At 40.5% G+C, this 27,437-nt stretch overlaps 1 protein-coding gene and 1 long non-coding RNA gene across 8 annotated transcripts in view; one reads left to right on the top strand and one right to left on the bottom strand.

The window, feature by feature from the left end:
- CNTN1 (contactin 1) overlaps nucleotides 1-27,437 on the bottom strand; it is a 166,190-nt gene that overhangs the window by 124,612 nt on the left and 14,141 nt on the right. For 3 of the 7 annotated variants that reach the window (XM_082239546.1, XM_082239545.1, XM_082239550.1), the window contains exon 2: nucleotides 13,262-13,387. The exons of 3 other annotated variants lie outside the window; for them this stretch is intronic. The gene's annotated coding sequence lies outside the window, so the exon portion shown is untranslated. The remainder of the gene's footprint in view (nucleotides 1-13,261; nucleotides 13,388-27,437) is intronic. One more of the 7 variants, XM_082239547.1, reaches the window with a different exon arrangement.
- On the top strand, nucleotides 999-4,363 carry LOC309541188. The gene is made up of 3 exons (XR_014223663.1): nucleotides 999-1,305; nucleotides 2,424-2,641; nucleotides 4,295-4,363. It is a non-coding gene; the product is annotated as an uncharacterized lncRNA (long non-coding RNA).

Here is a 27,437-nt window from a genome sequence, read left to right as displayed (position 1 = left end):
TATTAAAGAATTAAGCCAAGATAAATCAATTCCCTGGCTGTCATAAGAGCTCTAGGGAGCCTTCATGTTTTTCCCCACTTTCAAATTGCCTGCAAACACAAGAAAATGTGTGTGCAAATGTTAGCAAATAGATATTTAGTGGCTGTTAGGTGAAAACAAATTCACAGGTCAAATGGGGATCCATATTGCAGGTTAGATTATGTAGTTTATGTAGATTATGGAGAACCCTGTTTAAAATCTTTGTTGACTCATTGGTCTCAGGCACAGTCACTTCTGCTATAACAGTGAAACTAACAGTCATTTTACTTCAAAGCTCTGCTTGCCTATTGCCAAAGTTCTGGGTCCAACTCTGTAAGTGATTTAAGTAATACTCAAACTCCCTTTTCCTAGTAATAAAAGTATAATTTGATCTACTGCAGAATGAAAGCTACAGAAACAGTCGCACAAAGCTAAAAATCAGTTCATGTCACAAACATCTGTCGACAAAATGAATGTTTATAAATGCTTATAATATGCCCAAGCATATTATAGCTGTATTTAAGATACATGTTTCTGGCATGGCTGTCGGCATCCCTAGACATGAAAAATAAACACAGTATTCTAAATGTGGCAGAATCTATTATGATATTTTAAAGAGGTTATTCTGTTTATGTTACATCTTAAACATAACTGCTATACTGAATTATACCACTTATAGACGTTGACATGTAATCTAATTTTCCACTTGCTTTCTTGCCACCATTGCTCCAGGTTGTTGGCGCAAACACAAACGCACACACTCTTTGGTGAGATAACCCCAGCAAAGATTTAAAATGACAAAATATGTGGCAAAGTAAGGCATGGACGTATAGGTTGCTAGACCTTTAAAAAATGCCCTTCAAAATGAGTTCCAAACTTTCCTTCTTCCCTTAGCGTAGGAAACAAACTTCCACCTGCCTCCTTCCTTTCCCAAATGAAGACTTATTGCTCCAACAGGCCTTTCCAGATGGATAAGTACAGTAGGTCTCTACAATGGTCTCTGTCCATTTTTGTGTGTGTTGAATTTATTGTTCTCCTCAGCTACTGAAGGGAGCATCCTGTAATCCTTCAGTAGCTCGTCAAAGCTTTGCAAACCAGCAAGACCTCAAATCGGCCCCTAAACAAAAGGGACCGGAGAAAGCATGCTTGTTGGTCTGCTTCCTGTTATTTATTTTATTAAAATTATATATTTATTTTCTCCAACATGGCAGCTTACAGATGAACCAGGAACAATGGAAAGCAGTGAAAAACAATCATTCCCAGGTCCAGCATAAGATATCTGACAAGGTACACCAGGGGCAGAGGCGCCGAGTTGCGCCTGACATTGGGGTGGAGGCCAATGTTACATGTGCAATGTGCATGCGTGTAATGTCACGTGTATCATGCATTGCATGTGTGATGACTGTCACATTGGGAGAGGCCAACCAGGCCTCCTCCCAAATGCAACATTCATCCATCAGGCCACGATGATCCATGCCACCTGGGGTGACTTCCCCCCAGGTCTCCTGTGCCCCCTGAAGATTGAGGGAGCTGAGCTCCAACCCAGTGGATATGTGGGGGGAAGGGGCTGTAGGGTCCTTAGCCCCATAGAGTTAGTGAACAGGGATCAGTTCACACGAGATAGATAAGAGCACAGCATTAGAATCTGGGGGGAAGATGGGATCCCAAGAGGACTGTGTGTTGTGTATTTGTGTATACTGTGCATATATATATATATTTACACACACACATATATGGGAGAGGGGGAGCAGGTTACCAATTTTCCCTTCTTACCCAGACTCCTATCATTAAATGGCACATACCAGAAGGTGCCTCTATATCAGGCATAGGCAAACTCGGCCCTCCAGATGTTTTGGGACTACAACTCCCATCATCCCTGACCACTGGTCCTGTTAGCTAGGGATGATGGGAGGTGTACTCCGAAAACATATGGAGGGCCGAGTTTGCCTATGCCTGCTCTATATTATGGGGCAGCTGAGACTGGAAGTGAGAGCTTGGGGGGGGGAGGAATCCACCCAAGGTAGATCACATCCAGAAACTTATATTGTTATCTGAAGATCTTCTGCCACATGCACACAGTATTATTATTTTAAATCAAAATACAATGATCAGATACCTCTACAACAGAATGAAGTGTGCAGGGTTTAAGTAATTTACCTATGCCTTTTAGTTCTAACACTCTCTTAATTACTGTGCCTTTTATAAGCCAAATAGCAATTTAACTTTACAAGCCAATCTTTGTTCAGGGCAGCCCCTGTATTTATAAAATGCTTTCGCAAACAAAGCAACATGCACATTTTGAAAATTTACAATATAGATGTTTTCATGGTTAATTGATACACATTATTCCACACTTATTTGTTGGCTCTGTTTTCTTTTCTTCGCATCTAATTTTGTATTCCAAGGGGGGGACATGCATCTTTTCAGCTGATCTAATGAAAACTCTGCAATGGCAAACGAGTAACCAACCTGTGTGCAGTGGAGTACAGCTGGAAAGAATGCTAATTCTCTGCCTCAATGCTGCCTTCAAAGAGATTATTCAAGCCTTCCTCTGACACGGAACAGAGTGATCAGCCAGCAACGACTGCACATGAAAATAACCTTTATCCGCTTTAACAAAAAGGTAAACTAAAAAAGCAGTCAGTCATGCCCTAATTATTTACTTTTAGCTGGAGCAAAGGGAAGGGGGAATGCAAATCTATTTCAATTATGGCTTTGTAATTGGAATGATTAAAACTAGCCTAGGTTTGCAAATGTGGATTAAAAAAAAAAACCTCCAAGAATTTAAATAGTAACTACTGAAAATTGAATTTTTTCATGGTAAAGTGGCTGTGGTAAAGATATGGCGAAGTGGTGATGCCCAAATACAGTTAAACTAGAAATCTGGATCCAAAATACTAAAACAAATATTAATACTGTTGTACACCACCCCGGTCCCTGAGCAGAAAGAGATTCCAGAGATTTCACCCAGCTCACACACATCTCTAGCTTTTGTCTTCCTCACTAGCAGTAAAATACTAGCAGTAAAATACTTTGTTATACCAATAACAATACTTAGGGTGGTAATAAAGACCCTTGCTTGGCTAATTCAACAATGGATTCCTCGATTAGATTTTAACCTGTAATGAGTATTGGTTGCTCGTGCGTAAGTCACCACCTCTCCTGGCTATGTTGCCTGGTTAAACCTTTCTGTCTGGACACCCCTTCACTTCATGGCTGCCTCAGTCGCTAGCAGAATCCGTCAGTGGGCGTTTCTTAAACCTTTTCCAACATAAAAGTTGTTTGACGCCAAGTCTCCTCCTACTCTCCCTGCGCGGAAGTCTTCTGCGCAGGGAGGGCGTGGGTAGCGGAGGACCCGTGCTCTCCCCGCTGGTGTCCGGTGAAGAGTCCTGGAGCCCTCTCGCTGATTCCCCCATCTGCCCCCCCCCTTATTCCTGGTGTTGCGCTGATTTGCTTCCCCATCTGTTGAGCTGCCTCTCTCCCTGCTGGGCCCTTCTCCAGCATCATTTGAGAGCCTTCCCTCCGCCTCTAGCTCCGATGTCAGTTCCCTGACATAACCCTTGCTGGATCCAGGACCCCAGGGACTCAGGAATCATGCAGGCTAAACCTCAAACTCACAACAATAAATTCTTGATCTTTTTTGGTATTTGAGATTCTGACCCAAATTCCTTTAATTGTCATCACTGGTTCTCCTCTTTTTTGTCACAAACATTTTGCTATCGAAAGGGCAATTCCTGATTCAGGTTTGCTTTACCACATTTTGATACATAGTGAAAATCTCTGTGTTGGAAATGAAATGTTTACTTACAGTGTTTATAGGTCAGTCAACACCCTGAATTATCTGGGCAGCATTGATAATGTCAGTATTGGAAGTAGAGTGTCTTTGATGGTGCTTAACACAGAAATCTGGAAAATCATGGCAAGGGACTGTTTGGACACTGAAGAACCGAATTCAATTTTAAAAATGATAGTTTTCATTCTCACAGACCCTTGAAGTGGAGGTGTTGAAGAGCACTGAACAAAATTGCCACCTAGTAATGGATATAAATAACAAGCAGAATAGCCTGCAACCTTGCAATAGAAGACACTTCCCAAAATTCACTTGAATTATCAATCCCAAATGGTGTGGTGGGTCTTTAGGCTGAATCAGTAAAAACCAAACCAACTGCCTCCCTTACAATAAAGCAGTCTTGTGCCATCTTAAAGACAGATAAAGTTGTCATGTCATACTTTTTCATAAAGCATAATCCCACATTGGCAGCCTATATAATTACAGGAATTTGGAGGCATCTGTAGGAGCTTAATATTCTACGCAGGTTGGGAAAGCGTAGTTTGACATCATCACTGTTATGGTATAGCTGTTGCTTATTTGGTTATGTTAATATTTTGTGTTGATGCCCTGCTTTTGCCCCTGCACATTAGCATGTATCAGACCAGACTAGCAATGCCATAAGCTGTTATTAGATTCATGCTCAGATCTTGATTGTTTTAACAACTTACTTGGTCTGAGAAACTATCCATCCTTCCTGATAATTTGAAATAAACTCACTTTCTTAAAAATGGCACTATAATTTATTGAGCATTGGCCCAGCCCCACCTTCAATCCAGCAATCTAATCAATTCTCATGGGGCCCTGGCAAAGTCATGTAGAGTAGGGCAAGCTTCATGCAAAGGCCCATAGTGATATTTACAAAAATCAAATGTTTTAGTGGCTTCCTACGACCAAATTGGGTGGGTGGGTGGATAAAACATTCCTTTCTAAACAGGCCAACAAACAAGTTTTAAAGTCTGGCCAAACACAACAATGGTTTTAAAGAAACTTGCATCCCTTTCAATGCAACAATTAATATTGCATGACAGATTTTGAAAAGTTAAAGTAGTCTGTCTGCCTTCACAGTACTGTTCTAAAGGCAGCATTCTAAGAATGTGCATTGCCAATGCATTATGAGCCAACTTACAATTATCAATAAAACAAATGTTTATCATTCATGGATGAGGTTTACAATTAGTAGTATAGATACAATATGAGTGGAAGGAAGTTCATTCATCTCTATTTCATTTGTTCTCTCCAATCCCCATCAGCATATCTTCATATAGAATCCTACCATTACCATTTCAAAAACATACATTTGTTTCATTCACACGTTTTTCAATAATAAAAAGTGGTGTAGTGAGTCAGGAGATCTGTGGTTCAAAGTCTACATCAGCATAAATTTATTAGGTGGTAACTCCTATGCATCAGTTCCCCCCTTAATACGAGGGATAATATATCCTGGTTGATTTACAAGAATAAATTTATTGTAAGAATTTCAGAGAAAATGTGCATACAGTGGTGCCCCGCAAGACGAACGCCTCGCAAGACGATAAACTCGCTAGGCGAAAGGGTTTTTCTGTTTTGCGTTGCTTCGCTAGACGAATTTCCCTATGGGCTTGTTTTGCAAGACGAAAACGTATTGCGCTTTTTTCTTAAAGCCGCTTGAAGAGGCGTAGTTGCGACGGACCATGCTTCGCAAGACGAAAAACATCGCAAGACGAAAAGACTCACGGAATGAATTATTTTCGTCTTGCGAGGCACCACTGTACAGTATACTGCTAAAGTGTGTTCTCCCTCATGGAGAGCACAGGTTGCGGGCGGGGCTGACAAGACACCTCACTGTTACTAGGCAAATGGTTTGGCCATCCTTTAAGCAGGGGCGGGCTGTTACTGGGGAAATCTAGATGTTGCCATTTGTTGATTGACAGCCCTATTTGTTAAATACAATGCTCACAGCGAGGAACTTCCTCTTTTCGCTGCTTACTTCGGATCACCCGCCCTCCCTTCCCTAATTTTAGGCTGTTTGCTTGACCTTGCTATGCCTGTCATGGGGTCGTCTGCTTTGGGGCAGGGGCCTGGTAGGAATTTTGTCCATTTGGCTGATTAGTGTGTGCCAGTTGGTTTTTGCCTACTGCATGGCAAATCGTCACAACTTGTAAGGTTTGCGGTTAGGCATTGGTCTTGGAATTGGTTGGTGGAGGGGTATGGATTCGGCTGTGCCTGCCCCTCCAAAATGCTGCTGCTTCGAGGGTTTTCTGTTAAAGGAACCCAGGGGCTCCCCATGCTTTTGTCCGAAACCCCCTGGCAAGGGACTAGGGCCACACAAGCCCCTGGGAGCATTCTGGGGAGAGGTGAGGCATGGTTCCCAGTCCCGTCTCTCTCCCCAGGTGACTTACCCTTGCTGACTTCGCGGGGGGTGCGAATGTCAGAGCTGTCCCTGGGCGGGGTCAGTTAGTGCTACCAATGCCTAAGCAACCACTCACATTGCTGTAATTTGAATAAAGTTGTGGCCAAAATTATGCCAAAAAACCTTAAACAAAAATTAAGTGTCAGTTGTGTTTTTCTTTGGGGGGGTGTCTTGGGGACCTCGACGCGCAACTATATAACATTATCTAAGCACCAAGTATTATTAAAACGAAGAGAATAGCTTGTGTTCACATGTCGCAATAAGGCACAATCGGTAGTTTACTGTGGTTTACTTTGAGTGAATAGTACAGTAAGCTCCCCACTTATGTGGGGGTTAGGGTAAAGGTAAAGGTAAAGGTACCCCTGCCCGTACGGGCCAGTCTTGACAGACTCTAGGGTTGTGCGCTCATCTCACTCTAGAGGCGGGGAGCCAGCACTGTCCGAACACACTTCCGGGTCACGTGGCCAGCGTGATGAAGCTGCTCTGGCAAACCGGCACCAGAGCAGCACACGGAAACGCCGTTTACCTTCCCGCTATAAAGCGGTACCTATTTATCTACTTGCACTTAAGGGTGCTTCGAACTGCTAGGTGGGCAGGAGCTGGGACCGAACGACGGGAGCTCACCTCGCCGCGGGGATTCGAACCGCCGACCATGCGATCGGCAAGTCCTAGGCGCTGAGGTTTTACCCACAGCACCACCCGCGTCCCTTGGGGGTTAGGGTACCTAAAGCCAAAATCACTTAATCAAAGCACATTGTATTCAGTGATGGGTGGAAAGTCATTTTTTCTTGACACCTGCCCCCTTTCCATTTTTCATTTGCGAAGCATGTAAAGCTGAATGTGCACAAGTTTAATGAGTGTAAATTGCAGCCTTACCGTATGCCAGTACCCACAGCCCCAACCCACCCACTTCGCTCCTATCCTGGAGCAAATGGAAGAAACAAACCAGGAGACCACATCTATGTTTCGCTTGTCATGACATCCCAACTTGGGATCCTGGCTTGTTTCTCCCTAACAAGCCTGAATTACTAACCATTCTTAAGCCACACTTTAGTGATGACTTGGGAACCCTGTCTTGTTTGGAAGCAACAAACCAGAACCTCATATTTGGATGTCATGAAAATCCTGTCACTTAATTGAGACAGGTTTTTTTCTATTGCTTGCCTTGGAGGAGCAATCAGACCGTGTGTTCAGAGCTTATTCAAAGTAAATGGCAGTAAGATGGAAACCCTGGCTTATTGTGAGATGTAACTCTGGCCTGTGGGGGAAAAAACTGGGTAAAAAAAGAAGAAGTGAACTCCTAAAGCATTTTGCACACAAACTCAGAAATTATTTCCTTCCCATTCTCAAAGTCTGCTGATGCTACAATTGCCCTTCCTTCCAAAGAACCTTGTAGTTTACTTGTAATTGCTGTATGAAGCAGTCATTTGACAAGTTATTGAAGGGAAGCAAATTTAAAACAAGGTCTAATGTGTTCCAAAAGTGAACTGAAAAAAAAAGAAGACTGTTTCTTCTGTGACAACCCTGCCAGAGGATCTCAAAAAGTACTTAAAATGTTGAAGCACCTGACAGGAAAATAATAGGTTGTCAATAAAGCATGATAAATATTTCAAGGACACAACGAAAACCACATTTGTCGACTATACAAACATAGTTTTCAGTCCCGGCTTCCTAATGTTAACCCTTTGTTATTCATATGTTAACTATTATCTGGCATTTTAAAATGTTAGAATAGCATGGATTAGATGAGGAGCGAGCAACAAAACACAGCACATACCTAGCCCATATTGCTCCTAAAAACCCACTGCACTATTTAGCCCACAGAAAAGTCATTCCTACAGAAGCAAAGGAAAAGTTAGCAGACCCAATAGGCTCATAAGTCTTATACTGCCTATTCCTAGTCTAACCTCCTATATTTGAACTGTCCCAGTTAGTCATTATAAAAACAAGTGTTTAAGAACAAGTAACTGAGTTTTATTTTTTCTTCTCTCCCCCTGCCTCTTTCCCCTTATTGCCATGTCTTTTCATTTCTGTCTTTGCTTAATTTATTTTATATAAGCCACTCAGGGGGCCTTTTTTGCTGAACAATGGAGGAACAAATGCTCTAAATGAGTGTTTCCCAAACTTGTGTCTCCAGCTGTTTTTGGACTACAACTCCCACTATCCATAGCTAGTGGGACCAGTGGTCAGGGATGATGGGAACTGTAGTCCAAAAACAGCTGGAGACACAAGTTTGGGAAACACTGCTCCAAACAAACAAATAAAACTAACTTTCAAAAAAAGAAATTTTTATAGTATTACTGTAATGTTATTTGTCGTGAAATCATGTTTTTTTTTTAAGAGGTAAATTTTGAAATGTTTAAAGGGTTTTATACATAACTGAATATAGTGCCTCTAAATGGCTATGAGTATCTGCTGAGAGTTGTGGAGTTGGTTTATCAGCGGTGGGCCAGCAACAGGCCTGAGTGACAGCTAAACTGTCATGCTTTCAATCTGCCAGACCAGCAACAGAAGCTGGTAAATTCAAATTACTCAATCGGTAGACATCTTGCTTCATCCTATTGCACCATAGCACAAACTAATGTGGCGTACTGCTCAACTGTCCCGATTTAAGCGGAACATCCTAGATTTACAGAAGCCATCTTAGATTCTGATTGGATCCCAGAGTGTTCCCTTTTTTGGTCCAGCGGGCATGTGCCAGAGTGCCAAACCAAAAAACACTCAATTTTTGGTCTCATGCAAGAGCTCGGAACCAAAAAATGAGAGTCCTGATTTTGATCGGTGGGATGTGGTGACAGAATTCAATCCAAACTGAAATGGCTGGGGTGTTTTGTGTGTGCTGAGTAGAGAGAATATAAATGCTAAGCACTGGTAAAGAAAGGAGAGTTACTGGGAATTGCTGGGAGTAGCTATGGGTCAACTAAAGGAAAAGACTCGGGCATTGGACATCAATTAACTTAAGAATTCTCTGCTGCTTTGACTGAGCAGGGAGCTAGAAGACTGAGAGCCAATGTGGTGTAGTGGTTAAGAGTGGTAGACTCGTAATCTGGTGAACTGGGTTCGCATCTCCGCTCCTCCACATGCAGCTGCTGGGTGACCTTGGGCTAGTCACACTTCTCTGAAGTCTCTCAGCCCCACTCACCTCACAGAGTGTTTGTTGTGGGGGAGGAAGGGAAAGGAGAATGCTAGCTGCTTTGACACTCCTTCGGGTAGTGATAAAGCAGGATATCAAATCCAAACTCCTCTTCTTCTTCTGTTGTAACTGTTCTAATGTATTAGACCAAGATCCTCCATATAGTACAGAAACATTTACAGTTGCTAAATCAAGGAAATCTGAAATGTATTGTTTAAAGGGGAACCAATAACATGGCACTGCAGCCAGTTTAACAAGGTGCTTAACATCCCTTGGAGTCATCAAGTTTTATTTGGACAAGACAACTTTCTCAGCAATTGGTTAAATGCCCAGTCTTGGTCTTGGACTGCATCATATCAATATTCCATGAAAGATGCTTTTTTTTTACACTTCAGACTTAAGAGTTATAATATCTAGGCTGCAATCTTATTCACATTTATCTGGAAGCCTCACTGAACAATACTATCAATTTCTGAAACAATTAGAAAATGTCCTAGTTTTTAAAAACCTCTAGCACTGCATTTTTGCTAAGGTGAATGCCAGAACAAGAATATTATAGTAAACAGGAATTGCAGCCTCCTCTCCACCCTCTGCCACGAAAGAGGTGGCTTCAGCACTTGCATATCATACAAAACTTGTTGAATCTTTCCCCCTCACTGCAGCTCCATGACTGGAAAGACATTAATATAACACATAATTGCACTCTGGTTGAACAGGATACGAAGAATGAATGATTGAAAAGCAAAGACAAAACAGGTATAGTCATTGGGAGGAAGAGATAGTGTAGTGATGTTACCACCGCTATGAATTCAGTTGTTCAAATAAAATATATATTTTAGTCTGAATCCAGTCTACCAACCCCAAATTCACACACTGCCCATTGTATTACTATTTGAAATACCTAATGTGGATTGGGTCAGAATATAAAAATCTTCTACATGCTACATACCTTTGTTTTCAAAAAGTATTTGCAAACTACCCTTAAAAATATCATTTTTGTTCAGATCATGAACAATTAATCAGATAAAAGGCAGTGAATCCTTAAAGCAGGAAGTAAAATAATTAGTTCTCAATTTTATCTCAGTGACATGCTCTTCTCTCAAGAAGTGATAGATTAATTCCATTGCCACCTAATTATCCTCTTAAAGAAGAGAAAATGCAGACATTGTCACTAACAAGGATATAAGGAAACAATTTTTTAAGTTTTTAAGTTTTTTCCAATGACATCTGAACAGCAATCGAAGGATGCTTTCAGTTAAACACACACATTTCCCTGAATATTAGTACAATATTAGTACAATAGACATAAGCAAAAATTGGGAAGGTTTCGTGTAGTGATTTAAGGCAGCATCCTGATGTTGCCAAAGCCTCCATACTCCAGAGTAGGGTTCAGAAACTGGAGATAAGAAAAAGATGTAGGGATGAGCAGAAGTGTGTGGTAAGATTCTCCTGTTGGCTAGCACCCTTGAGCTCAAGAGAAGTATTTTCATGAGTAAGTGCTTATGCATGATAAAGTCAAGGGAGAAAAGAAACAAGGTTGACAGTGAAAGGTGAAGCATCACACTAGCCAGCGAACAAGCAAGGAAATGAAACAGGAGCCTTGGAGATGAAACATGGTTGTAATAACCCCCTTCTCTCTGGCTGAAGTCAAACCCTGCCCCCATGATTAAATGTCATTTATTCTTTCAATTTCCTTAGAATTTTTTTGGGGGGTGGGGACAAGGACTGTTGGTGCATTATTTCCCATTACTGTTATCATTGTATTTTGCACCAAGAGAGTACAAGATACTGTACAGATCACTCCAGGAGATGTCTGTAACAAACTCCCAAATCAATCTCCCTTGAGTGCATACAGGAACATACAGGACTGAAAATTCAATGTAAAGTGTGCCAGCTGGAAGGACATCACATCACATACCCCCTCGTCTGCCAACAGTGTAAAATAAATCAATATCAGACAACATTAATAGTTGAAATGCTTTAAATATTGACTGGATGGGGGCTTAAAAGTTTTCAGCCCAACTCCAAGCTCATCTCCGTTCTACTTTGGACCAATACCTTTCTTTAAAATGAAAGTTTCCACCAATCACATACAAAACAAAGAGTGCAGTTCAAAGAATGGGCACAAATGAAAGGTACTACAGACAGCCAAGTGGTGGGCATAAGGAGAATTGTGCACTCCTTCAAATTGTACACCTACCCCTGGCTTTTGGTATGTGGTGATGGCAGACCAGCACAACATCTACTTTGCCCTAAAAGCTAAGAACTTCTTGACCACCCCTAATGCATATTCAAGAGCAGGGGCCTCCATTGTGGTGCCTGTGGGTGTTGTGCACCCTTGAGGACTTCTCCTGGTGCCCACAATGCCTCAGCCCCACTCCCCCCACTAAAAGATCTCTTTGCCTTGAGATGGCAAAGGTGGTTCCTTTTTCCTCCACTGAAAGGCACACGGAGGCAAAGAGAAAATAGGAACAACAACAACTATCTCTCCCAGTCCCTCTTGGAGCTTCATGTGCTTCTCAAGGCCCACTTTGTCATCAGAGCTGCCAAAAGAAAGCAAATCAACTGAGAGGGCAAGTAAGGAAAGGGAGGAAAATAGGAGACTGGGAGGAGGAAAATAGAATGAAAGTGTGATGCCGGAGATATCAGAAGAGTGAGGCAATGGAGTGTCTGAGAGAGGAAATACATGTCCCTGATATTCGATTCTTGGGTGGTGGTTCTGTGCTTTTGTAGAATTATGGCATGATTAACCCTGTGGGGCATTGAAAAAGATGCTGTGATCCAACAGGTATATACCAATAATGGATCTAAGACATGCTTATATTTTGTTATGGATTTATGAATCAGTTAGTAATGGACAACATATAAAAAATACTGCAACACTGCAAATTAAGCCTCTATTACAGACAACTCACAACTTACACATTTAACTTATGCAGTTTCAACTTTATGCGCTTGATGGCTGTATAATTGAAATCTCACAAATTAAACACAGAGAAGGCAGTGAGCTTAAAAGCTCTTTTTACACAGGGTTTCCCTGTTGTGGAAAGAGCTTTTAAGCTCTCTATCTGTGGGAAGCTCTTGCAAGAACTCGGAAACTCCTGCAAGATCTCACGAGCGCCTCCTAGAACCTGGTAAGTAAGGCAGAGAGCTTAAAAGTTGTCTGTGTTGCTTTTGGGGTGGGTGGGTGGGGAGGTAAGACCCATTTGGCATGCCATGCCAACTCCAGAAGCTAAAACTACTTGTACTAGAGCAGTTCCAATGGGTTGTTTTGACCCCTAGGTACGTTGGTATTAACAAAGGCCTAATTTTTCTCTTTAAGCTTGTGTCTACTGGTGTTCGCTTGGGGAACTCAAGGCAGGATGAACCCTTTACAAATTTCTCCAGCATGTCTGTGACTAAGGAAATCTCAGCAACCAGATATTTATTTCCTGTGTCAAGTTGCCACTTAACGTCAACAATGCTGGCTTACAATGCAGCTGAACATAGCCTGGCCACATGCTTATGGCAGACCTATCTGTGGCTGGGATAACCTGCAAGTGTGAGCCAGCACTTACTTTTAAAAAGTCTACTTAGATACATTTTTAAAAGGCTCCTCCTGTTGCTATTCACGAAGAAATACACACATGTCCAATAATTATAGTTATCTCAACTAATTTGATTTAGACATTCAATGTGGCATTCAAAGCTATATAAAAGCTAGATAAGATGAAGATAAGATGATTTGCACACTGTAATTTTCTACGAAATAAGGTTATACTTTCCAGGAAAATTAATTTTGTAACGTATTATTTCCCGATATTCATAAAAAGACACTGTCTATTATATACAGAATCTTTTCAAAAGAAAGTTGGAATAATATAATAAAAATCACACAAATGGAACTTACTGAAAGTGAATGGATAAGACTTCAGCTGCTCAAAATTACAAACGAAGAAGTGCAATTTCTCTTTTTGGTCTTGGTGCTCTCCAATCCTTGTGCCGATCGCTTCTTCCTAAATAACAGTGAGGAAAGCTGTTGAAAATGAAAGCAATTATTATCCCTAGCAAATGACTGCATTTCTTCTCACATACAGAAGCCCCTGTAGTAGTATAATTATGCATTGTCTGTCTATTTATAAGCACCAGAACTTTGTAAGACAGTAGAAATGAACTCATGCCAAGCCACCACTTAACCAAATATGCTTGTATAAATACAGCAGCATTATTGGAAGCAGGCTCAACATTCTCATTGGATCATCATGTCCCAAAACTATCAGATGAGGTTTAATCTTTAATAAGAGCTTATCTCTAACCAATACCTAAAGTGGTTTGCTTTAAGAGAGAGATAAAGTAAGATTTCCAAAATGACTTGCACACCAGGTTTTAAACACACAACTGGAGTAGAAAAGATATACAGTATAGGGAACATGTATCATAGACTGCGTTCACAACTTAAACAAATCATTGTATATAAATGTATATAAATGAAGTAAAGGTCAATTAGTGAGTGAAATGCAAGTACAGTGGTACCTCGGGTTACATATGCTTCAGGTTACATACGCTTCAGGTTACAGACTCCGCTAACCCAGAAATAGTACCTTGGGTTAAGAACTTTGCTTCAGGGTGAGAACAGAAATCGTGCTCCGGCGGTGTGGCAGCAGCAGGAGGCCCCATTTGCTAAAGTGGTGCTTCAGGTTAAGAACAGTTTCAGGTTAAGAACGGACCTCTGGAACAAATTAAGTACTTAACCCGAGGTACCACTGTATCACTATGTACGAAAGTCAGATTAACTTGTGGGCCACCAGGCTGACTGCAGATTGTCAGCCACAGGGTTCTGCTGTCAAGTGGCAGAGCATGATTTGTCAATCAACTGGCAGGCCATAAAACTGAGGAACCTAACTCCAAGTTTATCAGCCTGAACATTTTTCTGACCTATCCAGATCCCACCAATAGCAAACACACATTCAGCACTGGAGTAGCTGAAGTCCAGTGTGCTGATAGGGCTGCAAATAACACCCCCCCCCCAAGTAATCAGATTGACCATATGATGTGTGGAGATGTTGCAATAACACCCTCCCCTACTGATCTGTATGTGCATGTATGGGATGACCATACCCAGCACTGCAATGTAGCCCACAGGCAGATGGGCCAAGTATGAATGCGGCCCTCAGACATAGGGATGTTCGGCAATTCTGATGGAAACAGAAACAGAAAATGCCTGTGGTTGCTTATTCGCCCCATGTCTGGAACGAAAATCAATATGATGAGCAATTAGGATTGGTATTCACAGTTGTTTAATAAATCTAGTAAAATTCCATTTCAGTGGACAGCAAAATGAACAGCATTGTCTTTTTCAGAAGCCTAATGGCAGCAGAACAGAAACAGTGTAGCATGCGACAAACACCGGTCAGAAGAGCAATCAATGCCTTCTTGTACCCTACTGAGCAGCTCTTGCCATAAAATGTAGCTACTGAGCCACATTTGTTTTGATGGGTCACAAGTTGTGCATGCCTGTTCCAAGATCATGGCCAACACCTCTATAAGTCAGTGTGTTTGCTATGCTAAACTCTTCTTCCTGAATGAAGAGGGGTGGGGGGTACTGCTGGAAAAGTGGGAGGTAAGGTAACATTTAGTCAACCTGTTGCCTCTGAGACACCAATACACATACAACTTCCCACTTAGGAATTGCATGGAAAATCAACTTCTTTATGGAGAATAAAGTTTCTTTCTGAAGCCAGCAGATGCAATTCCCATCTCCACACATATCTTAGACCTGCCAATACAGTGGTACCTCGGGTTACAGACGCTTCAGGTTACAGACTCCGCTAACCCAGAAATAGTACCTCGGGTTAAGAACTTTACCTCAAGATGAGAACAGAAATCGCGCGGCGGCAGCGTGAGGCCCCATTAGCTAAAGTGGTACCTCAGGTTAAGAACAGTTTCAGGTTAAGAATGGACCTCCAGAACGAATTAAGTTCTTAACCCGAGGTACTGCTGTACATCGCCACTGAAGAAAGGCAAATAGTGGTATTCTTAAAAGTCTTAGAAACAGTTATTCAAAGGCTGGACGTGGACACCAGAAAGGCTCAACAACCAACAAAGCTTCTTTCTGGAAATATACCGTAACTGAGTGACAGGGAAGGATAGAGGGAGGCAAGGATGGAAAGAGACAGAAGTCATAGAGTACAGAATGAGAAAATCAAGAGCCAGGGGAAAGGAAGTTGGGGCAGAGAGCCAAATGGAGAATTGTAACTGGCATTCACTCACCTACAACTTATCTTTCTCGCCATGTTTTCTTACACATGACCATCATTTGGAAGGCATCTTGGTAGAATGAAAACAAAAGCCTAGCAATGTAGATTGAGCTCAAGGTCAAAGGGTGATTCTGTGTACTATTGCCTAATAGCTGTAGTAACAGCCCAGCATCATTATTGGAGTAATACAAAACAATGAACACCATGAATGCTTAAATATTTAAAGTTCTTTTGAAAACAAGAAAAGTACGCATTCCTTTGAAGATCCTCCTGTTTTTAAGCTACTGAAAATGGTTGAGGTAGAGAACAAACTATCAATTAGTTGAGTACCTCTCAATTAGTTGAGTAAATTCAGGACAAGCTAAAGCATACTAGAGCATGGATGAACGAACACAAAAACAAGGCAGTCATTGGCACCAGAAGCTCATCATTTACAAACACATGACTAAATTGGATATAGTGGCTTCTTTGTTCTCAGCTGAAAACAGAGTTATCAATGAAAGTTGAATATGACAATTTAAATTGTAACACACATGTATAAAATTTCATCATCATATTTGGTTGAGTAAGAAGAATAAGATATGCTGGATCCTTTCCAACAAATTGTATCATGGAAGCTATATTATCAGTGAAAAGTAATTTTCTGCACAAAACACAAGATACTATTCTCCTGTGGCACTATTTAGAATACAAGGTATTTACAGGTATTAAGTTCTGTGTTTAATGTTTCTAGTATGTTTAGAACTGCAGTCTTAGGGTGCAATCCAGACAAACTTAGGTGAGCCTAATTGACATTGAAATCAACAATCAGACTTCATATTTAGATGCTTCAGCCACATTGCTGTCAATAGGACTTAGGTGTCCATAATTTTCTCAGGAATGACCATAATTACTAGATAAGACACAGGTGAATAGTAAATGTTTTAGATATCCCTGTTTGTGACTCTAATAATCCCTGTTTGAGACTCCAATACTTTGGCCACCTCATGAGAAGAGAAGACTCCATGGAAAAGACCCTGATGTTGAGAAAGATGGAGGGCACAAGGAGAAAGGGACGACAGAGGATGAGATGGCTGGATAGTGTTCTCGAAGCTACCAACATGAGTTTGACTAAACTGCGGGAGGCAGTGGAAGACAGGAGTGCCTGGCGTGCTCTGGTCCATGCGGTCAAGAAGAGTCGGACATGACCAAACGACTAAACATCAACAAGTATTTAATCATTTTAATGGGGTTCCCACACTAGAACCAAATCAGTATCTGTTAAGTAAATTATTTGCTTTACAAAAATAAAAAATCAGCCACAATGCAAGTGCATTGATTGGAAGTCATTCATCATACTTAGAAGCTCTTAAAAGTTGAAAATACCATGGACTCTTGTATAAAATGTAAATGAACCCTTTTTTTTTTGTAGATACTGGCATTCATCTAAGAACTAAACAAACAAAAAGGGAATGGATTCTATATGACATCTAAAGCTTTCCTAAAAAATTAAGTTCTAGTTATCCACTATAACAAATGACAAAATAGAACACTTTGTGCCAAACTACATCTAGTTGGGCCAAACATTACTCATTTTATTTGTTTATTTCATAAAATTTATACACTGCTTGACTGTAAAAACAAAAAAAAATCTCAAAGCAGTTTACAAAAGATGAGCAGTGAAATCAAGGGGGGGGATCACAATCCTACTTTAAAACACACAAAAGTTTAAATGCTTAAAAAGATTAAAATTACCTCGACTTTCTAAGCATCTGGGTACCCACATTAACCATGCCTTGTGAGATTAATAATAAAAAACACCAACACCCACAGGACGGACAAACCAGATTGCCCTGGCGTAATAGGAGAATTCTTGGCCTGTGATTTAATGTTTCTGCTGCTCCATATTAAGCAAGTTATGACATGTGATTAATGTTTAATATAATTGTTTTAAATTGGTTCTTATTTATTTATTTATTTAGATGTGTTTTTAGATATTCTTGTTTTCAACTGTAAGCTGCCCTGAATCCCATCAGGTGAAAAGGAGGGACATAAACAAACAACAACAACAACAAAGTAGCATACTGTAGTATTATTCACAGCATAGTATTAAAAACATAGGAATCTGCTTTGGCCTCATCCACACATCTGCCCTGTGTTTCCTCCATCTCCAAGTGCTTTTTGTTGTTTTGTTTTGTTCTTGCCGTGCTGCTTTCACCAGAAAAACCCACTCTTTAACGCTGAACATACAGCAACTTGGATTTTCCATGGAGTTGTTTTCAGCAGTAAAGAGTGCATTTTTGCAGAGGAAGCACAGAGCTTTTAAGCATGGACCTATGTCTAGAAACAGAAATGGCACAAAAGGAGGTCTGAATGAGCCCTTAGGCATTCTGATAGGGACCGGTTTTGTGTGAAAACTTATTTCCACCAATAATCTAAGCTGTCACTTCAGAAAGGCATGAACGGCTGCCTCTGAACATCCAGTTATCGGTCCAGGCTACAGATATTGACTTGCATCTCCAGCTTTTTTATTTCTGCTCACACTATGCTGCATCAGGCCAGATACTTAGCAGATCAGTGCAAAACTTTCTAATCAATTTCTAATTGTCAAATAGGAGCCTGGCCTTTGTCCTTTGACGCCTTGCACTTATTTATTAGCAGTCTTGAGTGACTCATGTTGTGCCATTTAGTCTTTGTTATTTAGGCTTAACTCGACTTTAAAAAATCACAGGGTTTTAATATTGATGCTTGGGATAATCATCAACGCAGTCACAGTTCATGCTTCTTTCACTATGCGTCTTCAGGCTTACAATTTAGGAGCAAGCTACAAAATGCTTTGTAGCCAAAAAGACTATGGAAATAACCAAGCAATAACCATTTAGAATGGAGTGTCTCTACATAGACAGTCTGACTCCTGTGCCAGCACAAGGTCACTGTAGTATCACATTACAATGATGGAATCAGCTTTATGACACTGTTATAGGCACATACAGTGGTACCTCAGGTTACAAACACCTCGGGCTACAAACACGTCAGGTTACAGACTCCGCTAACCCAGAAATAGTACCTCGGGTTAAGAACTTTACCTCAAGATGAGAACAGAAATCACTCGCCAGCGGCACAGCTTTAAAGCTCCAAGAAGAGTCAGGAAAGCGAAACGTGGGATAGAATGGGGTGAGGTGCTTAAATTTGTCTGAGCTTAATATTCATTAAAATAGTCTTTAAAAGGAGTAAGAGAAGATAAAAAGATAAAATCAACGGGCTCACATTAGTAGACTGCTGTCCGCCATCATACCGGCACAGCGGCAGCGGGAGGCCCCATTAGCTAAAGTGGTACCTCTGGTTAAGAACAGTTTCAGATTAACAGGCCTCTGGAACGAATTAAGTTTGTAACCAGAGGTACCACTGAAGGATCGTCTCCACCCCCATCGTTGTTATTATTATTATTATTATTATTATTATTATTATTATTATTATTACCACTGCATGCCAGATATAGAACTATAGGCTGGGCTGAATTTAAATATACTAAGCCTGTATATTTAAGTCGCAGCAGGAAAGAGACATTTCTGTAATTTAAATTTCCATTTAGACTCTTATCTTAAAGGTTTTTCCAGTGTGAGAGCTGTTATTTTCCTCCATGTCAACCTGCTGCTTTGAGATTCAAGGATAAACTGATACAAAACCAAAAAGGGTTTTAAAAAATAAATAAATAAATACACTGACTGCACAATATGTTTAGCCAATTCAAGAAGTCAGTCGGTTTAGAAGGTCAAACTACTTCAATATCTTCATTCATTAACATTTTGGAATTAATTCAACAGCCATTTACAATAGTTTTACCATATATTAAATTTTTAAAATATAAATTCTGACAACTGCATATTTCCAGGCTTAGCGAACAAGCATAACAATGAATAATCCACCTACCTCACCTGACACTATAATGTTCTCTTTTTATTTGGAATGGCACATGCATTTGAAAACTAATGGATACACAGTTGCTGTGAGAAAGAACAGATCAAAAAGAGCAACCAGCAGAAGAAATCTTTTAAAATGACTTTTCCAATTAATTCTCAGTAACAAAATTAAATGAGTCGATGCAGTCATGGTTTGTTTCTTTTTTTTAAGACAAAGAAAAAAATGTGTTTTTCACCTCCCTTGCTTCAATTCTCATTGAAGCCCTCTAGTGGACATCACTTACAACACCACCCTATGCATGGTCTACTCAGAAGTGGGTCCTGTTGAATATGCTCCCAAGTGAGTACAGTGGTACCTCACGTTAAGTACTTAATTCGTTCCGGAGGTCCGTTCCTAACCTGAAACTGTTCTTAACCTGAAGCACCACTTTAGCTAATGGGGCCTCCTGCTGCTGCCGCGCCGCTGGAGCACGATTTCTGTTCTCATCCTGAAGCAAAGTTCTTAAACCAAGGTACTGGGTTAATGGAGTCTGTAACCTGAAGCGTATGTAACCCGAGGTACCACTGTATAAGACTGCAGCTCAAGCAATGCAGAGCATCAAATCATCCTGATGAGAGATGCTAAAGAAATATCTTCTATACGGAATCCATATCATTCTACACACCCTGACAACTTTAATGACCTTTCCATATATATATATTATCCCAGCTCCATCTGTAAAAATCTTGCTCAAATATTCACTCCAATCAAACTATCCATTTACAAATACAGAAGCACATCAATATGCAATTCTTGATCATTTTTATAAAACCAAATATTGCCACTGGGACTCACTTGCACTGCCTGCCAAACAGATTGATATTCAATTCAAGATGTCGTCTTGACCTATAAAGCTCTTTCAAATTTTGATCAATATCATCTCTGGTTGCTGCCTCTATATGCGCCAGATGACATAAGTCATCAGATATCTTGCTAGTCTCAGTACGGTAAGATTAAAATTGTTGCCAGCTTTGCCAAAACAGCCAAGCTATGTGCAATTATAGAAGGAAAGCATAACAGAAATATACTAGTGCTGCTTATACATACCTTATCTTTAACTATGGCCCACAATCTACAGATTTAATTTAATCTCATTTAATTCAGATGTTCCTCTACTGTGACCTTAATTTGCCCCTCCCTCCTTTAAAAAAATGCAATAAATATCTTCCAAAATTTGGCTGTCATTTTACCAAAAATCATGCCATCCTACCAAAATAAGGTCATGTTGCCCCATGCAAACAGCTATCAGTCAAACAGAAGATGTTCAAGCAAAAAAAGAATGCATATTCATGCTTCTGCTACTTATTGCTAATATGCGGAAAGAGCGCTTGTACATTTCCCCCATAATGAATAAGCTACACCTGCATTTGGAGCCAATATGGAGGAAGATGTGCCAAAAGGATTCCCCCCCATCAATTACACTCTTTTCAACATTGCGCATTCACTTTTTTCTGCTATGCACTCAAGTGATTTAGATCACACCTGGGGAATCTTTGACCCTACCTATGATTTTGGAGTCCTGGAAGGCCAATGCTTCCTCAGCTCTGCTTTAGACCATATAGGTGGGATTACACTTATGAAATGTTGAAGCACTACAAGCTATTTTACCTGGAGAAGTGACAACTAAAATAATGAAAATACAATCACTGTCATACTACGGGGAAAGAGCTAAATGTTAACTATGTTTTCCATTTCAAAGCAGAGGAACAAGGCTGATAATTATTTTCTCGATCTACCGGTATATTCAGGTATGTTTATAAAGAGCACTATGCCATTCATGGTCAGAATACGTGTCACAGGTACAGTGGTACCTCGGGTTACATATGCTTCAGGTTACAGACGCTTCAGTTTACAGACTCCACTAACCCAGAAATAGTACCTCGGGTTAAGTACTTAATCCGAGGTACCACTGTATGTAGAAACTACAACTCTATTTGTAGTGATCTCATTTCACTTTCAAGGTGATAGGTATTCAGCCAGATTATTTTCTTTTCAATACAGTGGTACCTCGGGTTAAGAACTTAATTCGTTCTGAAGGCCCGTTCTTAATCTGAAACTGTTCTTAACCTGAGGTACCACTTTAGCTAATGGGGCCTCCTGCTACTGCCGCGCTGCTGGAGCACGATTTCTGTTCTCATCCTGAAGCAAATTTCTTAACCCGAGGTACTATTTCTGGGTTAGCGGAGTCTGTAACCTGAAGCATCTGTAACCTGAGGTACCACAGTATCTGAGATTAATTCTCTTACAATCTTCAGTAGTTGTGATCTAAAGTATAATGACTTTTCTCTTTCCCGTTTGTCATAAGTACTGTTGCAACACATGATACACTAGAATTCAACAGTAGCTTCAGCATTGCACTAAAAAAGAGTATAAATATGTCAGTTTCCAATTTCCTTAGACACAATTACAAATGCAGAAAGCACAGGGAATATTACAGTTTAATGTAGCATGTTTATTTAGTGTTCATATGTACATCATAGGTCACATATTTCCATGTTTCATATCTCCTCACAAGCAATTCTCAGTAACACTGTTAGACTACGATGTCATGTCATGAAATTTCAATATTCATTAGCAGAAGTATGAGCTCCATAAAGGGGCTCATTCTCTGTTGCTTTCAGACCATGTCATCAGGTTGTTGTTTTTTAGAACCCATTGGCATTTCTATCCAAGCCTTCCCCAACATCTGTGTGTCGCATTAGGGGCATCTGATGAAGTACTGCATACACTCTTCATAGGAATCATGATCTACACCCAATTAAAATGTTCCTGCCAGTCCACTTAGGTCATAAAAATGTGAGCTAGAGGGAGTAGTAAAGTGGAAATGCCAAAACATAGCAGTTATGTTCAGGGCTTTTAACTTTCAGTCCAAAGGGTTATTGTTGAATGTAACTTGGCCAGATAGAATCCTCATCCTTTGTAAATCTAACAAAAACAAAACCCATACGAGTCTGTGCTCAATAGCCAGGCTTTAGGGCTTTACATGAAAAGTAAAGAAACCCTAACTAGACTTTCATTGCATTTTTTCCAGCACCCCAAAGCCTGAAGGGACTTGAAACAACGTGTGTCAATGAACTCAGCATCTCTGATATTGGTAGTGAAAAACACAAAGAACAAAGGCACTATGTTGATTAATCCCATCTGGTATTCCTAAACCTAAGAACATATTCCCTATAGCAAGTCTAACAGGGGGTGACCAATTTAGAAGGAGGAAGGGGGGAAAAAACCCTGATAACAATCATCATCAATGAGCTCAAATTGCCCAGGGAGGGCAAGTATGCTTTCCAATTATTTTCCAGCACTGAGAGAGAATAATTTGAAAACTATTCCTTATTTCAAAATAGATGCATATTTTATATGACAAGATTTCCTGCATGCTAACAAGTATTCACATCTGCTGTCATTGCCTCATAGCCACTGGCTTTAAATACAGCATTTTTTAAAAAAATAAATTTAAATCACCATCATATTAAATATGCCTACAGTCATCGGGCTTTGTTGATCTTTACAGCAAAACTACATTCTTTCAAATACAAAAAAATGTACCATTTGTTCTTTATTATCCTGGTACTACTTACTGAGGGACATTAACATTATTTGCCCAACAGCTCAATCACCATTGACTAAACAACAACACAAACCGCTCCTATATAAATCATTCCTTTCTGTATTATGTTATCCAGTGTTAATGGTTAGAGTGTTGAACTAGGCTCTGGGAGACAACAGGGTTCAACTCTTCACTCCCCTTACGTTGTTCTCCTCTGTGTACCACGCCTCACAATGAGATGGTGTCTAAATCACCTGGGCCACGTTTTGGGGACTAAATAGAATCATGCTGCAAGCCACCTGATTTTCATCCTGACATAAAGATCCCCTAGTGTGAGCAAGAACACCTACCCTGATGTAAACAAGAGCACAGACATAGGTCATTATTTCAGGCATGCATGAGAAAAGGGTAGAGATAAGAATTCAGTGCTAACAGAGTGACATGAGATAAGCAATTCGAAGGTGTGACATACACACACTAAGTTCCAAATCACTGTCAAGTTTTACCTTAACTTGTTAGACTAAGCAGAACTACTCAAAATTAACTTCATGGAGATTTATGCTCAGAATGCCCAAAAGGTGTTTCTGCAAATAAACATACTTTAATGATCTGATTGCTGGAAATTATGGGGATCAATTCCTACGAGTGTGAAAACAACCTCAGGGCAAAAATTTTAACATACTGTACAATTCATTGGACAAATAGCAATTATGTGGCTTGAAGCAATTATGTGAAAAGGAAAGGTTTGTTTCCCTAAGTATTCACATTTTTGAACTGGGTTTTCTTAAAGCACCTCTCAGCTTTTAACAATGTAACTGCCTTTAAAAAAATTACTGTGTGTGTCCCCAAAACTTTGGGAGTGATGAGTTATTTATGTTCACTTAAGTATAAAACAGCTTTTAAATAAGGCTTCTTGCTGCTCGGCAACAATGCCTGCTTGTAAAGTAGTGAGATTATGCAGCAGTCTTGCCATTTTCCTCAATTTATAAACAGAAAGCTGTTTAATTTATAAAATTAAAATAAGATACCCACATTTTCACAATTGAAAAACCTAACAGATAAAGTCCATTTAGGATTTACATAAATTTAAATAATTTTGTAGCCCTTCTGAATTCCATCTTTGTAAAAATATCAATTTGCTTTACTTTCCTAACATTATTATTCAAATATCTATCGCACAGCTAAAACAATCCACAGGCCAATCCCATCTTTTTGCATACAATTTAGCTGGATGATAGGTCCCAAATAAACTCACAAAACAAGTGAATATAATGAATTTATAAATATATTTGATAAAATTATGGAAATTTATTCACTGCCATATCCAGCTCTCCTGTAAATCATTTTTGCTTAGGGGTGCCATTGTATAAAATTGGCTTGTTTCTCTTATAGACTGCAAATGTAAAGGACTATGTACATTTGTTTTGTAAGAATTCTATAGAAATAAAAATGGCAAACCACATTATTATCAGCTTCTCTCTCATAAAATTCAATCATGCAAATATTTAATCAGGGACATGTGAGATTACACCATTTGACAGTATCAGCAACAGCCAATGATGCCCTCAGGTTCTGATACATATTGACTTTTCTATTACTTTAGTGGCAGATATATGCAAAGCAGGACATTAGGGAAAAAATGACCTACTTTTCAGATCTTATAGTCCCCACTTAGTCCTTCCTGTGATAACCTGAGATTTCTCTCTAGGGATAGATCACTGCCCAAAGCGCAGAAAAAGAAAACAAACACAATCCTCTCACTTTCAACACGATAAACTCAGTTATAACCCTGTGAAAAGAACATCCACAGGCACACCACAGAGGACACCATCTGTCAAATACTGACTATTTAGATAGCATCTCAAAGAGAAATTAAATAAAAGATTACAGTATCCAATTCTGCAGTCCTTCATAACAAAGCAGAATCAACATTATAGAATGTTGATGCTACAGATTATACTACAAATACAAATTACATCTACAGTCGTACCTTTGGAAGTCAAACGGAATCCGTTCCAGAAGTCTGTTCAACTTCCAAAACCTTCGGAAACCAAAGCGTGGTTTCTGATTGGCTGCAGGAAGCTCCTGCAGCCAATTGGAAGTCGCAGAAGCCCCGTTGGGCGTTCAGCTTCCAAAAATAGTTCACAAACTGGAACACTCACTTCTGGATTTGCTGCGTTTGGGAGCCAAAACGTTCGAGAACTAAGCGGTTTGAAAACCAAGGTGCGACTGTATTTCCAGTGAAGTAAGCCAATCTGGGGGAGGGACCACTGGTAAACCAAATTTTGGCTTACTGGGACAGTGCGAAAGTGTAGGGTACTAGAGAGGGGCTTACACATTTGTGCAGTCTCATTAGCCATTGTTTTGCTTACTATGTCATGAGAACCAGGCCACTGAATTTGCTTTCACTTAAACATCCGTCTGCTTCTTAACTCTGTTCCTGTGGGAAATCCCATCATTTCAGGCTTTTAAGTAGGCGCTGAAAACTTCCTTCCTTTCTTCTTGATGCTCTCTCATGATTTACAGATTTTAATTGAGCTGCTGAATTTTTCATGCTTTTATTTTTATTTTTTTTTAATGTTATGGTTTTACTGGTCATTCACTTTAGAAAGTTCTTTGTGTACGGGAATCAAACGCTCCCTTCTCCTGAAAGGAAGCAGCACTTTTTTGCATAGCCCCCATGATGAGACCTTGCTCTTGCCATTTTCATACTAAAGATAATATAATTGTATCATCCAAATGACATACTCTGTAATTCAAGTTAGTAGAACCAAATGCAACTTGTAAACAGATATAGATACCGAAGTTAAAGGAATTTTATCTCAGCTTTTCAAACTGGATAAGCAAGTCCCCAGTTACACTTCCTTTGCAACATAACAGCCCATTATAAACTTATAGGCAATATCAAATAGAGAATAGTTTGAAAAGAAAAAATGCAGTGTTGAACTTGATACAGTAGTCTAGTCACAAAAGCAGAAAGGGGTAAATATGTTTATTGCATTTAATGTTGTCTAGATCAGGCATAGGGGACGCGGGTGGCACTGTGGGTTCAACCACAGAGCCTAGGACTTGCCAATCAGAAGGTCGGCGGTTCAAATCCCCGCAACGGCGTGAGCTCCCATTGCTCGGTCCCAGCTCCTGCCCACCTAGCAGTTCGAAAGCATGTCAAAGTGCAAGTAGATAAATAGGTACCGCTCCGGTGGGAAGGTAAATGGCGTTTCTGTGTGCTGCTCTGGTTCGCCAAAGTGGTTTAATCATGCTGGCCACATGACCCGGAAGCTGTACGCCGGCTCCCTCGGCCAATAAAGCGAGATGAGTGCCGCAACCCCAGAGTCGACCACGACTGGACCTAATGGTCAGGGGTCCCTTTACCTTTACCTAGATCAGGCAACTTCAGCCTTTTCAAAGTCAGGGCCCACTTTTAACCCAAACATGCATTTGGAAACCCATTTCTTAACCCTTTACCATATATTTGCATGGTAGTAGTTCTCCTGTTGTGAACTACAGGATCAGGCTGTGACCCATCAACTGAAGACCAGTGATCTAGATGATTAACCACTAGTGCTCTTAGTATTGTGCTGCCTCCTCTTCCAACCTGCAGAAACAGCTTGCTGGGTGGGGCAGATCTGCTCTGCTAGCTTCCAGCAGATGGGTCACTGTTGCTTAGTGGGAGAGGCAGCAGGGAGGTTGATGTTGTGCAAATGCAACAGCAGGAGCACCAGACCTCCCCATCACCTTACCCCTCCCAGTAAGCACCTGGCCAGTACACTATCATAGCTACTTCCTCCCACCTGGAAAGCCTCTTCTGCCAACCTGGCAACTTCCCCCACCTTTCAGTCTTTTCCACAAGGGGCTTTGTGTAATAGCAACTCTCAAGCTGCATGTTATATTTTGCCATTCATTCTTTATTTGCTGCTGCACATCAAGAGCACTGACAGCTCCAGGTTTTCTGGGGCCCTTAGGAAGGACTCTTTCAGTGGATGCACTTTCCAGAGTGAGCTTCTTCCTCTGAGCTCATTCATTTGTTCTATTCCTCTGAGCCCAGTCTGCACCACTGCCCAGAAAGAGCGGGTAAGATGAGCATAGGATGCTCTATTTCCATGATCTCAGGAAAAGTGTGAACAGCCAGAGAGCAATGGAGGAGGAGAAGAAGAGGTGGCCTGCTAGACTGGGGACCTGGGCAAGTGCCTAACAATGACAATCCCTGACACCAATCCCTGAACAAGAGAAAGTATTTTCAATCCTTTCTTCTTTCAAAAACTACTTCTGAAAAGCTGCAGAGGCAACCACCCACTCCTCAGCTGGTGTGGATGAGCACATAAAGTTCTATGGCCTTATGGCTG

The sequence above is a fragment of the Podarcis vaucheri genome (genome assembly GCF_965113315.1).
Source record: "Podarcis vaucheri genome assembly, chromosome: 10".
NCBI classification, from domain to species: domain Eukaryota; kingdom Metazoa; phylum Chordata; class Lepidosauria; order Squamata; family Lacertidae; genus Podarcis; species Podarcis vaucheri.
The sequence above is the reverse complement of the archived record's forward strand: the minus strand, read 5'-3'. Positions and strand labels throughout refer to the sequence as shown.